This window comes from Mytilus galloprovincialis, chromosome 8 (genome assembly GCF_965363235.1).
Source record: "Mytilus galloprovincialis chromosome 8, xbMytGall1.hap1.1, whole genome shotgun sequence".
In the NCBI taxonomy this organism is placed as follows: Eukaryota; Metazoa; Mollusca; class Bivalvia; order Mytilida; family Mytilidae; genus Mytilus; species Mytilus galloprovincialis.
This window is the reverse complement of record NC_134845.1, coordinates 93,061,693-93,075,007: the sequence shown is the minus strand read 5'-3', so window position 1 is coordinate 93,075,007 and position 13,315 is coordinate 93,061,693. Positions and strand designations below refer to the sequence as shown.

Genomic DNA, 13,315 nt, shown 5'->3' with positions numbered 1-13,315 from the left:
TTAAAGGAATATTGTTTTATCCCTGTCCGTCCGTCCTTCCTCTAGGACGTCCGTCCCACTATGGGTATAAAGTTATTCCACATATAACTACTCTTACAGTTTGAGTCTTAGGAAGTTTGCACTTTGCTATCTGCTTGTACTTCTGTTGAAGTTGTGCATGTGGTCATGGTTTTGATTTTTATACCCCATTTATGGACGTTATGATTTCTTGTCCCTTCTTCTGATCGTCCGTTCGTTCGTCCGTCTGTCCCCCTTAAGGTTAAAGTTTTTGGTCGAGGTAGTTTTTGATGAAGTTGAAGTCCAATCAACTTGAAACTCAGTATACATGTTCCTTATGATATGACCTTTTTAATTTTAATGCCAAATTAGTAAGAGTTCTGACCCCAATTTCACGGTCCACTGAACATAGAAAATGATAGTGCGATTGGGGCATCCGTGTACTATGGGCACATTCTTGTTCTTTTGGAAGATAGTTAAACTTTGTTATTTTTAGGATATAATAAATTAGATTTTTGCGTATTTTAAAATAACAGTTGGGGCATCAATTGTGTCTACCAGAAACAATAATATAGCAAAGAAAGTCCTACAATAGCTTTGGTATAATACAATTACTTCAGATTGGAGTTCGGGGGCATCACTTTGTCTAGTTTTCTTTCTTATTTTAAGGAATGAAGAAGTTATGATCTATTTTTCTTGAGGAAGAATGAATCGATTAATTGTTTTTCATTTCGAAGAATTGGGCATATGTTTATTTTAAATTTGGAAGAATAAAAACTGTTATGTATTTCTCATTTGGAAGAATAAAAACTGTTATGTATTTCTCATTTGGAAGAATAAAGTGGTCATTATTTTTTGGGGACAATAAAGATTAATTTATTTCCCATTGTTTCAACTGATATGAAAATGTGATGGAATGGTTTTCATTTTATTCTTAGTCGATACATGTACATATTTTCTCTCTTCTTAATATGGCAGTAATTCCTTTATGTATATATGGTTCATTAACTTCTTTTGACAGGAATTATCCTATATGAGTACCTTAAAAGGAGAATAAGCATTACCACATATACAAAAGATACAACCAACTAACATATGATTACCTATGAACATAGTGTTCAATCAATGCTATTCGACCTCGTACTTAATGTGTAGAAAATAGAAGGATATGGACTAAATGTGCAAGGGACAAAAGGCGGCAACCAATAAATATACATAAAAAAAAAAAAAAAAAAATATTAATGAATAGGGCTTTTATAATTGTTATTCATCTCTATTTGGTCTATTTATTTTATTTTTGATTCGAGTGCCACTGATGAGTCTTTTACAGACGAAACTGTGTATAAAAACAATGTGAGTGGGGTAAACAAAAAATGTTGAAACAAAAAAGATATGGACATTCACACGCATTGATCGAAAATAAACTGACAACGCCATTGCTTAAAAAGAAAAGAAAAAGACAAACAGACAGACAAACAATTAATAGAAAATTAAACACAACATAGACAACTAAAGACTAAGCAACACGAACCCCACAAAAATCGGGGTTTTTACGCCGATTTATACGCAGCTTACACCTTCTTCCTAGTCACTTTACCGCGACGAAAAGCCCGGTGTGACCTATGATATTTCTATCATTTGGCGTCCGTCATCTGTTGGTGGTCGTCGTTCGTTTTACAAAAATCTACTCTGAAACTGATGGGTAAAATATGACAAATCAAGACATGTAATTTAGTAGTTGCCGTTTGTACAGTATATCATATTTATTTATATACGTGCGGCCATTGTTGAGATGGCATACTTGACTGGGGAAAGCGACACAGGCATTTTAGAGTGGAAGTTCAAATCTTTCTCCCGATCAACAGGAAAACCATTTCCAAGGATGGACTTCGTTTGTCTGTAAGGGAAGTAATTATAAATTAACAGTCACGTCTTGTCAGAATGGGGTTGTTAGATCTAATGTCTCATGAATAGAAAATGCGACACTCTCAGCACATTAAGAACCACCGCAACAACTCAATCTGTGAGGCCTGTCGCAACGCCAAACTGATGTCCCTATTCAATATATCATAATTTTTCAGTAGCATTCAAAATGCATCGCACATCATTTTGGACGACCCCCTATTGTAGGATCTACCTTATGTATTTACTGTTAATTTGATCTAGTCCTGAACACGCATGAAATATTTGACACTGGACGTTTTGCAATTAACAACCAATCACTCCATTTAATTATAAATATTTGTTTGTTTTTGATAATTCATACTCTATTTACTGCAAAAACTAGCTAAATGGTCATATATATAGCCAAAATAATCCTTACTTTAAAAAGTTTGCATGTAAACATCATACTATCAATTGGTGTCGTTTATCAACTTAAACAAGTCATCAACCATTCATATTTTTTTTTGGGGGGGGGAGGGGGGGGGTGCATGCTAATTGTAAATAGATAGTTTGGTTCTGAAGAAAAAAAAAACATGTTTCAGAAGGAAAGTAAAAAAAAGCACGATCTACTACATCCGGCCTCATACAGTCGGTGTGTAGTGCACAATATTTGGTTCTGATTATTATATACTGAGAAATTATATTACTAGCATCTTGTGTACCTATGTGTGAACTTGAAAGTGTGAGGGTCATTCCTCTTTGTGAATTCAAGTTTTTGTTTTGTTGTGTCGTGATTAATTTGAGATAATATGGCAAGGAAGAGGGATAATTCGGGTATTTCTTTACATAAATAATTCAGAACCAGAACTGGAAGTCTTCAATTCTGATTTAGTTTACCTTGCTGAACTATTTCACTCACAGATAAGTCCTTTTATGTTCTCTGATCATACAGCTCTTAGCAGATTACGTATTTACACATCTCTGGCTTGCAACTGTTAAGGTTTGGGCGTTTGTGGTAAAGGTTATTGAGAAAAGCGTCTTGATAATTTTCGGAACTCAGTTGTCTCTATAAGTTTGAATATAACGGTGACGTCATAACATGCATAAAGTTTCAATACTCTCTTTATCAGTGTCGACTTCACACGCATCTATAATACTAAAATTACGAGGTCCAATTTGTCAGCCGTCATCACGTAAAAACGACGAATCACAGAATTCAACTTTATATATAACTAATATAGTACAAAGGTGTAGATTAAAAATTACACCACTCCAGGCCCTTTTGTTTTCCACGTAATTAATATTGCCAATAATTAAGAAGTTCCGGGTCGAGTCCGCTACCGATACCAATAGTATATTCACCTGTTACCTATTACCTTATCTGTACGTTCCGCATCTGACAGGCGCACCACCAAACGTTGTATTCAGGATCAATATGCTATATACACGGGTCATAACCACAGGGTTGACACTACTAAATTGTCAAATTGTTACCTATTGTAGTATTATAATCAGTAAGACTTTCTAAGATAACAATACGAATACTAAAAATCTGGGCGTATAGGTACAGTTTTCAATTTGTTAGTGGGCATGACGTAAAACAGCGAAGCAAAGAATTCAACTTTATTTATAACTTATATAGGACAATGCTGTTGATTAAAAAATACTCCATTCCATGACCTTTTGTTTTCCAAATAATTGATATTATTGTTTCAGTTCGACGGGTTCAAACAGAAAGACTTGAAAGCCGAGAAAAACTGTGTATCTTATAATCGGCATGACTTTATCAGATGACAATACTAATACTAAAATAAGGCTTGCGCATAGTTATATACTTTAATTCAGTCACGGACCCGTGATATCACGGGTGTGTTCTAGTCTAATATAAAATGGCTTTGTATGGATAGGCATAGAAAGAAATGTAAGCTCATGAAAACCAGTACATGTTATCTCAGATCATGGAAGTAATATTTTGTCAATCCGCTCAGATAAAAAGTACGGAAATTCTCAGTGCATGGTCACGTATCGTATATAACGCTAAGAGGGGGGGTGGCTATGTTTTTTTTTGGAAAAAAAAGTTTGTTTCCACTTATTAGAGAAAAAAATAATTTGTTTTTGATTCTGAGAAAGAAAAAAATTGTTTGTTTCACCCTCAGCTGCCACTATATGTAATGCTGCCTTACGGCCCGATTTATGACTAAAATAAGAACCTTCATTTCACACGTTTCAATAACTATTTACATAATATACATAATTATATACTTGTGACTAGTTAACACATGTGGTGCGTGTTTGTTTTTTCTACATTTAATCGAGATATAGGGGGAGGTTGAGATCTCAAAAAACATGTTTAACCCCTCATTTCACACGTTTTAATAACTATTTACATCATAATTACATAATTATATACTTGTGACTAGTTAACATACAATGTATGTGATGTGTGTTTTTTTTCTACATTTGCTAGAGATATAGGAGAGGGTTGAGATCTCAAAAATCGTTTAACCCCTCCGCATTTTTGTGTCTGTTCCAAGTCAGGAGCCACTGGCCTGTGTTAGTCTTGTATGATTTTTAATTTTAGTTTTTTTGTGTATATAAGTCTGTTTACCAACAACATGTGCATGCATTATTGATAGTCCAATCAGAGTCAGTAAACACTGATTAAACGATGTATTTGTTTCTACTTTTGTAGCATTAAGCAAACCATAACTGTACAAACACCACACAATGTTTACAATATTTATGTTAAAAAGAGATAAACTCCATGGTCTTTACATTTCAGCAGACAACGAAAGCAATTTTGTAGGAAAATGTCGATATCTGGTGAAATAGCAGGATATACGTTACTACATATACTTGACGTTTTATATCCACTAATAATTGGGTATCAAGCACTGCAAATCGTGGTTGTCGTGTGTTGTGTGATGCAGATGGTCATTGAAAAACAGAATGATGCTCAACAGCCTACAAGTTTCTTCGCTCTGCTTAAGGTTTGTTTGAGCTATATATTATAATACAATAGGGTTTATTAAGAACATCAGTTGTTCGAACTGCTAGTCAATAGCGTTTTCTTAAAATATACTTTTTCACTTTTTTGTCTTTTGGAAAAAGTTGATTGGGTTGTATTGAGACCTCTCTACCAAGACATGTGTTTTGCATGCACACGTATGAAAAAATATTTTTTTTTTATCCAACGCAATCATTTGTTTGAACTTAGTTTTCAATTTAGACATGTTTATATATATGGAAGTGTTTAACGACCTTGACTGGCTATACAGCCCTCGCACGGTCGGCTCGGTGCCCGAAGACGATTGGTGAGCGTTTGAATATTTTGTGCCGTGGGTCAGGAACAGGTAGCAAAGGACGCCGAATGGAGGCCGCCATCTTGGTTTTGTTGAGTTGATTTTGTTTGTTTACTATTTTGGTATTATTTCTTCACTAACGGCTGCTTTCAGGGCCAGTTTGGTCAGCTTGGCAGCCCGCTAGCCTCGATGATGGAGTACTGGTAGATGAATCGTGGACGTAGTTCTAAAGATGACAGGAAGCGTTATCAGGACCAAAGCCGTGAGGCAGTGAAATGAAGGTCGTATCACCCAACAGCCTAGGATACAATCCTCGGACGTTAATCGGTATAACACTCCCCATGATACAATGGTTTTGGAGTGTATGTTAACGCGGGTACGCCAACTACTACGTCTATCTGTACGGCATGGATTGGTTTCTGTCATCTTAAGTAGTAAGTCGTTGATCATCTAACAATAAACCCTCATCGAAGATAGCGGGTAAAGGAGAGCTGGCCCAGCACGTCCGTTCAGCTGTAATGACTGAGACGTGACTGGACATGTTTATATTTTTTTCGTTTGGGCTTTTATAATATTTGCCTTCGGGTTTCTAGGTGTAATACCACAAAATCATGGTACGTCACATCCGGTTGTATACGAAAGTAGGTCTAAAAAAATATTCCCTTGAATTTGACAGTTGTAGGTAATTAATCCTACATTTTATTGCAGTAAAAACATTTCTGTGTCATAAACATATGTCTTTGGTATTTCAAAACACCATTATTTTTTATTTGGGATTTCTATAGAAAATTTTGTAATCTTGAGGTTAATACATGGTGACTAAACCTTGTACACAGATAAAATAAGGGAAGAAATTTGAAATGTTATGTGAATTTTTTTCTATAGTACTGGACAGGATAAAACTTCACTCATGCCAAGTATTTCTTTATTTGAAACAAAGATAAATTTTGCACATTTATTTGAAAAGTGCAAATTTAACAAAGACTAATAGGGGAAAATCAATGGTGGTATTACACCTCTATGATCCGTTCATCCTATTTCGACTCTTTCAAAATCTAAGAGTCTAAGAGTCTATCCTAAATTGAGGTGAATTAAATGGCTTTCCAAATACCGTTTCGATTCCTGACATCTATGAGAAGACATAAATTGTCGAAATCCGGATATAGTGTACACATTTTTGCAACTCAAGTTAAAAATTAAAATCTAACTGTGTACGATTTATAACATATTTTCTCTCATCTATTTTTTAGACAAAAGTATTTTCCACAAAAGAAGACATCATGAAAAGAAATCTTGAAAAATTGAAGGTTCAGCGAAATATGTTCGGATTGGTAGCATTATTCGTCTTAGTTGAAATATATCTTTTATATCAACTCTACTCTTATTTTGTTATTGGAACTTCGATTTTTCTGTTTGTGTATCTAGCTTATTTCACAATTTTGGCCATTCGCCTTATAATGTCAAATTCAGACAGAGAATCAAATAACTCCGATGAGAAACCAGCAATACGAAAAAAGGTAAGAAAAAGTTTTTTGTAAATGTTAAAACAAGTGGTTTTTTTTTTCTTCCATACGAACGAAACTTGATAATCTGTCCATTATTAAAAACATTAAAAATTGCTATTTCATGATTCCAATCTTACATTCAAAATCTAGCACATTCTTTTTGTATAGCATCAATTGTGAACAGCCATTTCCTGATGTAGAAAATGGAGGAATAAACCTGACTTTATAGCTAGATAAATCTCTCACACTTGTATGACAGTCGCGCAAAATTCCATTATATTGACAACAATGTGCGAGCATGTTTTCAGGTCAAAATCATTTATTGGAATCATGAAATAGCAATTTTTAATGTTTTAAATAATGGACAGATTATCAAGTTTCGTTCGTATGGAAGAAAAAAAACAACCCACTTGTTTTAACATTTACAAAAAACTTTTAAAAGCTTAACAGGACTATTACCTCACATTGGTTGATTGTCAAGACATTTCGAAATGGAACTCAAGTGATCTATCAAAATTGTTTACTTTTTCGATTTTGAGCGTTAATCCAACATATTTTGTAAGGTAATAATGTGTTTTGGATTCAAAGTGGGTCTTTTGGGAGGGTTTGATCCCGTATCGGGCTAATTTTTTGTCCCAATCCCGTATTCCACTTATAGTTGTTATTTATACAAGTGTTATAATAGCACTTGTAATTTCATGTGTCCCACACGACTTTTTCGCGTTTTCACGCAAAATCATCACGTGTCACACTTTCAAAAAACAACCAGTTCAGCATTACCCTTTCATCCAATGAGACCACTTCATCATGTCGTTAAGGTTTGCATACCTTTTGATTTACGTCCATTATTAAGTGTTCAAATGGATTGACCCCAAACTCTTTTACTTTAGGAAGCAGAACAATTTATGAAAGATTTGCACGGAGCGGGCCAGACATTACGTTTAGCAGTTGGAGTTCTAATAGCTAACATATTGACTGCAGGTGATCTTCTAAACTCAACTTTACAGACTATCATAACTATAGTTGTCCTGGTTTGGTGGATTGTGGATTTTAATAAGAAATAGGTTGGTATGAATAATTTAATATGTATTTACTGAACGTATCGCAAGGACGAAAAGTTTAAGTTTACGAATTTGTTAAAAAGAAAATGGGTATTAATTATATTCTATATTTTATTTAAAGAACAGTTATATGTTAGTCCATCAAAATCGTAATTTTGTTCTCCAAAGAGACAATTCACGAATTGATCATAGCGGAATACACATTAAATTTTGCAATTAAATAATAATTATAAAAAGAAAATGTGGTATGATTTCCGATGAAACAATTCTCAAGAGACCAAATGACACAGACATTAACATGATTAACGACTACATTTGTATATATATTTTTAGAGATTACCGTATGGCCTTCAACAATAAGCAAGCACATGCCGCATAGTCAACTATAAATAGCCTCAAATGATAAATTAATGTAAAACAGTTCAAACGAGACAACCTCAATTACATGGCCTGATTTATGAACAACATAATGAACAAACAAATATGTTACACAGCAACAAACAACAACCACTGAATTATAGACTCTTGACTTGTTACAGGCACATACAGAATGTGTCGGGGTTAAACTCGTTTGAAGGTTGAAACCCTCACCCTAACAGGGAGCAGTGCTGTAATAGAACAGCATAAGAACCAACTATTAAATCAGTCGAATATGACTTAACGCATCAGATGGATACACACAGAAGTACCATACACCTTTCAAAGAACAGAATGGACATTGACGGATCCTTATACATCATTTCACCAAAAATACACTAGAGTACCCCCAGTTACTTTTCTGACAGCTACTAGTTCCAAGCCAATCACAACTAAAAAAATCATGCATTTACGACTAAAATATCAAATCAATACACACCCAACATCAAATGGATTTAGCGCAAAGACGTCATAAACAGTCAGAGAAAAAATATGACCTTCTGTAATACCACGGTACAGGTATCGACAGATTGTAGAGACTTGAATGTTTTCGATTAGAATCAGCCTGTATATGTTTAAAATAAATCAATAATACCAAGCTTATTCACAACTAAACTGAATCATAGTATTTATAAAGTTTTTGAAATTTAAACAGCAGTCATGAATACATTAGTAAAGAGAAAAATAATAACGAATTGTTTTGTAAAAGTTAAGTATGCCCCCATTTTTAAAACGCTTTTAATTAAATTTTATTTTTCAGGGCAGATCAGCGATACATCAATGAGACAAAGGATATTACAGTTTAATTTATTTGCTTAGTTACATGTATTAACATATTACAAACTAACTTTAAGAATTAAATGTATGTGAAATGAGAATTTGAAATTGAAAGTGATGTGCACTTTATATTAAAACTAAGTTTGTAAATTTAATATTAGACAATCATACAATATTTGCTTAAAATCATTCAGGAAGTAATTATAGAATTTGTAAATTCAGCATTCATTCATAGAAAAAAAACTTTACGTCTCATTCTGTATTTTTATTATGTAAATATCAAATTGCTATGCATATAATTGTATAAATGATACACAAGTCACTATAATAAAAATTACTTACTTACTTACTGTAGAAATATTCTAAGTTCCGATTTCCAAAATTTTTAAGTCTTCAGATAAAAGTCAGACAAGAATTTGTATTGGGTAAAGGGACGAAAGTTATAACTAGGACAAGAAATCTTCAAAAAAAAAAAGGCAAAGAGTACTACAACATGTCAAAAATAGAAATACAACTAAAAAAATGGCAACAGTCTATACTATGCTGTAAAAAGAAAACAATATAGACAGAGATAAACATAATCGCCCAGAAACACAAGAAACATAGGGTGAACGTATTTTATAAAATTTAGAATACACCCGTGACGTAATGTTCTAGCTTTTGATGATTTTTCAGCAAGGTTAAAATTAAAAAAAAAACAAGAATGTGTCCAAAGTACACGAATGCCCCACTCGCACTATCATTTTCCATGTTCAATGGACCGTGAAATTGGATAAAAAATATAATTAGGCATTAAAATTAGAAAGATAATATCATAGGGAACATGTGTACTAAGTTTCAAGTTGATTGGACTTCAACTTCATCAAAAACTACCTCGACCAAAAACGTTAACCTGAAACATGCACTTTCATTTTCTATGTTCATTGGACCGTGAAATTGGGGTTAAAAGTTTAATTTGGCTTTAAAATTAGAAAGATCATATCATAAGGAATATGTGTACTAAGTTTCAAGTTGATTGGACTTCAACTTCATCAAAAACTACCTTGACCAAAAACTTTAACCTGAAGCGGGACAGACGGACGAACGAACAGACAGACGAACAAACGGACAGACAGACAGACAGACGGACGAACGGACGCACAGACCAGAAAACATAATGCCCCTCTACTATCGTAGGTTGGGCATAAAAACACTTTTCTCGTGAAATAAACTTTAGAAAAATGCTCTTTCCTGTATCCTTTACTTATTCAAATTGGTGTACATGTTAGTACATGTATCTCATAAGCTGAATTCATTCGTAGATGATATTTGAAAGTCTTGATAAACATCAATAAAAAGGATGAACACACTAACACGGTTATGCAAAATCATAATTAAAATGATAAATCCTAACATGTGTAGGAGAAAATAAAATTCGAAATCGTGTCAAACACGACAAATAATAGTGTTCACAAATGCTGTATCAAATAGCGCAGTATGTTTAGAAACTTATAAAACATCGTCTTTGTTTTCTATTTTGTGCATTTGATTACTGGTACGTTTCGGTGAGATATTTTATTTGTATACTTTCTAGCTGTTTATTTGCGCTGTATTTATGAAAATAAAGGTATCTTTTTTAAGTTTTGAAACAAATTCAATGCAATGCAGCAGCATCTGAAGCTATTGGGGCCTAAGATATACACTGATAAGGAGATATGGACAATTCTTTGTATGTACAGAATTAACTGTAACTTCTATTGGTGGTAAGTTAATTGCACGAAATATAAAATGCTAAAACACATGTGGATGACTTTGGAAATACACAGTACAACACGTTATATTATGACAATTTTATCTGAACACTATGACAGATGCTGTTACTGGAGCATGATCTACATGCCATTTCGGAACATTTGAGACCATCAAGTTTTTTCGTCTTATGTTTATCTCATGGTCTTGTTAGTTTAACTTTGACTTATGAGCTTTGGGTATCCTATTTAAAATCTTCCGCCTATTTGTTTGACAACAAAAAGACGTATTTTAATGATTGATGTACAGGACATTGACCTCCATTACAAGCATGTTGTTGCACCCAGCATCGTTTATGTGTGTAAAAAACATAACATATAATGCTTGAACTAGGTATTGGCAAATCACTTGGAAACTCAACATATACCCCACGACACTTACTAAAGAGGAAATCCTGTTTAAGTATAGGTCTGTTCTATGTTCCTTTGGAATTTCAACCTAATATGAAGAATTGGATCTTCCATCAATGTATTGGATACTTTGATTTTTTTTACGGTTGCAGTTTGATTCTGTATTAACCGGACAAAGAAATATAGGTAATTGTCTAATTGCTACCTCAGTATTGCTATTTTCATTGTTATTAAATGAAATATCAGTATTTAGTACACATATAATATTAAATCAATCCTAATTCTATCTTATTTTTGACAGATAGTTTTATTCATTCTAATGTGACGTCATTTTTCATTTTTGATGTTCTGTTTTACAAACTCAAATGCGACGTCATTTTTTTGGTCGTTTTTTACAATTTCAAATATGACGTTACTTGGCGTTGAGGTTTTGAGGTTATGTAATGCATTTCGGTTGTATCTCATAAGTCAGTCATGGCTGGATACCGATATTATAACTTCGATGTAAATTTTTATTTGTATTTTTATACTAATATTATGATGTATGATATTGTTCTGTATTGGTATGTGACACTATAATAAAATATTCTGTCTGTCTGTCTGTATCCTGTAATTAGTTTATACTTCAGTTTTATTATGTATATCTTTTATATAGTCATTTCATAAAATTTACTGTTTGCAAAAGTATAAATTATTCTAAATAATAGGGATGTTCTGGTACCTAACAGAAAACCCTGGCCGTTTTTGGCACAGCTTTTTTCAACTTTTGGTCTTCGATGCTGTTCAACTTTGAACTTGTTTCGGCTTTCAAACTTTTGTATCTCGGCGTCACCAGTAAGTCTTGTGTGGACAAAATGCACTTCTGGCGTATTAAATATTAAACCTGTTTCCTTTTGTTAACTATTATTCGTGTGTTTCTTTGTCAATTGTGTTCTCCTATTTATTTGTATTGTAGTCCTGTAATGTTGTGTTGTCATTTTAATGTTATATTTCACATGGCTATAAAAAAGGACGGTTTGGCATGCCACAAAACCAGGTTTAACCCACCATTTGTTTCTTTAAAAAATGTCCTGTACCAAGTCAGGAATATGGTCATTGTTTTATTATAGATCGTTTCTGTGTGTTTTTTGTGTTTTTAACGTTGTGTTTCCGTTGTGTCGTTTGTTTCCTGTTATATTTGAGTGTCAATTCACATTATTATAAGACGTGTCACGGTACTTTTCTATTCCAAATTCATGTATTTGGTTTTGATGTTATATTTGTTAATCGCATCGGATTTTGTCTAATGCTTAGTTCGCTTCTGTGCTTGTTACATTTTACATGTTGTGTCGCCATTTTCTTGTATTTAATGCGTTTCCCTCGATTTTGGTTTATGTCCCGGATTTGTTTTTGTCTATCGATTTATGAGTTTTGAACAACGGTATACTACTGTTGCCTTTATACTAGACCTTTTCAACAATTGTCTACACCTACAGTTGAGCACGACTACGACAGGTAATTTGTTAGGGGTCGTCACAAAAATATAAATTGAAAATAATACTATTGATAACTATTGGATTTATTGCTTGAAATTGATTTGATTGGCAATAAAGACAGAGTCCAAATGACATGGTGATTTTTTTTAATTTAGAATGGAGAAAAGGATTATGTTTACGGTACAAAAAAAAGAAGAGAAAAAAAAATGAAAAAAAAAACAGCGATCTCTGATCGACTAAAATAGAATCAAATATAAAAGCGAAGCATAAAGTTAAAATGTGACATCATTAACTAAAATATCAACCGTGTGAAGGTCGTACATTTTCAGGACTTGGTTCAGGCGCACAAAACATGCGACGGGGTTGTCCTATTCTTGTTGGGAAAAAAAAACTTCCTTATGTATTGTCATAGACGGAATTTAGAAAGAATTATAAGTACGAAAACATAGAAAAGATTATAAATCCGGCAAATCTTTGTCATGTAAAAGAGAAACAGAAACAATTTCTGACCCGTTGACAAAAAAATAAAATAAAATATAGCAATGACAGTGTAACATAAAAAAACCAACGATACTTGATCGACACGGACCCCATTAAAATCAATTGCCAAGCAATTCCCGCTTCTGGTAAGAAAACCAGAGGTTTTTTTCGAAACTGGAAAATCATGACTCCACGTTTAAGGGACAACGTATCTTGTTTTTTAGAACACGGGCAATTATATTGATCAATCAGTTCCAGAGGACTACCATATGATTAAAT

General features: G+C 33.3%; 1 protein-coding gene and 1 long non-coding RNA gene across 3 annotated transcripts in view; one reads left to right on the top strand and one right to left on the bottom strand.

The window, feature by feature from the left end:
• Positions 1-13,315, bottom strand: part of LOC143042846 (uncharacterized) — a 254,720-nt gene that overhangs the window by 150,270 nt on the left and 91,135 nt on the right. The gene's annotated exons all lie outside the window — the stretch shown is intronic.
• Positions 4,666-9,288, top strand: LOC143042852 (uncharacterized). The gene is made up of 4 exons (XR_012968148.1): positions 4,666-4,871; positions 6,434-6,700; positions 7,579-7,752; positions 8,927-9,288. It is a non-coding gene; the product is annotated as an uncharacterized LOC143042852 (long non-coding RNA).